This window comes from Cupressus sempervirens, chromosome 1, assembly GCF_028749045.1.
Source record: "Cupressus sempervirens isolate cs-2001-9-10 chromosome 1, ASM2874904v1, whole genome shotgun sequence".
NCBI lineage: Eukaryota > Viridiplantae > Streptophyta > Pinopsida > Cupressales > Cupressaceae > Cupressus > Cupressus sempervirens.
In genome coordinates, this window is record NC_143118.1 from 607,017,611 (window position 1) to 607,019,573 (window position 1,963).

The 1,963-nt window shown below is 46.0% G+C and overlaps 1 pseudogene; it reads left to right on the forward strand.

Annotated features, from left to right (window-relative positions):
• The window catches only part of LOC149578968 (25S ribosomal RNA), a 1,362-nt pseudogene extending 1,185 nt beyond the window's left edge, over nucleotides 1–177 (forward strand).
• Nucleotides 178–1,963: the final 1,786 nt, after the last annotated feature.

The window sequence follows — 1,963 nt, forward strand, 5'->3', positions numbered from 1 at the left end:
TTGGCCATGTCCGATCGGCACACTAGCCCGTTGGAGCAACCTTGGATAATAATTTCATGCGGTCGGTGAGAAGAATGTTTTGCAGATGACTTAAATAAGCGACGGGGTATTGTAAGTGGCAGAGTGGCCTTGCTGCCACGATCCACTAAGATTTAGCCCTCTGTCGCCTCGATTCGTGAAACCTTTTTTGACTCTAAGGCAGGTGGGGTTTGTAATTTGCACGAGGGTGATAAAATCTCCCAAGTGCCAAATTCTAGTGGGGGGGTGGGGTTTGCAAGGTTTTTTCTTGCGAGCTCGTAACAATCTCTCAGGTGCCAAATTATCGGTGGGTGGGGTTTGCAATTTGTGCGAGTGCGGGAAAATCTTCCAAGTGCCAAATTTCAGGTGGGTGGGGTTTGCAATTTTTTGCGAGGGCGGGAAAACTCTCCCAGGTGCCAAATTTTGAGCGGGTGGGGTTTTGTGAAAATTTCTGCGAGGGCGAAGAAATCTCCCAATTGCCAAATTCTCGGTGGGTGGGGTTTTTTTGCAATTTCTGCCGGGGCAAAAAAATCTCCCAAGTGCCACATTTCAGGCGTGTGGGGTTTTGTGAAAATTTTCGCGAGGGCAAAAAAATCTCCCAAGTGCGAAATTCTCGGCGGGTGGGGTTTGCAATTTTTGCGAGGGCGTAAAAATCTCCCAGGTGCCAAATTCCTGGTAGGTGGGGTTTGCAATTTCTGCCAGGGTGGAAAAATCTCCCGAGTGCCAAATTCCTGGCGGGTGGGGTTTGCAATTTCTGCCAGGGCAGAAAAATCTCCCGAGTGCCAAATTTCGGGTGAGTGGGGTTTTGTAAAATTTCCATGAGGGGGAAAAAAATCTCCTGAGTCCCAAATTCTGAGCTGTTGGGGTTTGCAATTTTTGGAAGGGCGGAAAAATCTCTCGAGTTTTGAATTCCCCGCAGGCGGGGTTTTGTCATTTTCGCGAGTGCAGAAAAGTCTTCCAAGTGCAATTTCCATGTGGGTCGAGTTTGCAATTTCTATGAGGGTGAAAAAATCTTCCAAATCCAAATTCTGGGCAGGCGGGGTTATTAATTTCCAAGTGCCAAATTCCGAGCGGGTGGGGTTTGTAAATTCTGCGAGGGCAGAAAAATCTTCCAAGTCCAAATTTTGAGTGGGTGGGGTTTGTAAATTTTTGTGAGGGCATAAAAATCTTTCGACTGCAAATTCCAGGTGGTTCCCCGGGTTTTGTGATTTTTGCTAGGGCAGACGACTCATGTACGTGATCCAAAATCGGTCAACTTATTTTTTTGGTTAACACCCAAAGTTTTGAACTCAAATCGAGTTGGCTACCCTGACTCAAATCGCCTCTAAATTTTTTGCACAACCCATGTCACCGTGCTCGACTTGATTCTAAGTGCCCCGAGTCATGTAAGTGGTCCAAAAGAGGTCAACTTTTTTTTTTTTGGGTTAATGCCCAAAGTTTTCAAATCGAACCATTTCGGCAACCCTGACTCGAATCGCGTCGAGCCTTATTTGCCTCCAATTTTTTTGCACGACTCATGTCACCATGCTTGACATGATTCTAAGTGTACCGAGTCATGTGCATGATCCAAAGGTGGTCAACTCTTTTTTTGGGTTAACGCCCAAATTTTTCAACCCAAATTGTGTCGGCAACCCTGACTCATATCGCCTCGACCCTTAACCACCTCTATTTTTTTCGCAGGACTCATGTCACCGTGCTCGACTTGGTGCCCCGAGTCATGTACGTGATTCGAAAGACGTTAACTTCTTCTTTCTTTGGTTAACACCCAAAGATTTCAACCTGAATCGTGTCAGCAACCCTGACTCAAATTGCCTCGAGCCTTAATTGCCTGCAATTTTTTCAAACCACTCATGTCACCGTGCTTGACTTGGTTCTATGCGCCCCAAGTCATGTACGTGATCCAAAAGTGATTAAATCTTTTTTTGGCTAACAGCCAAAGTTTTCG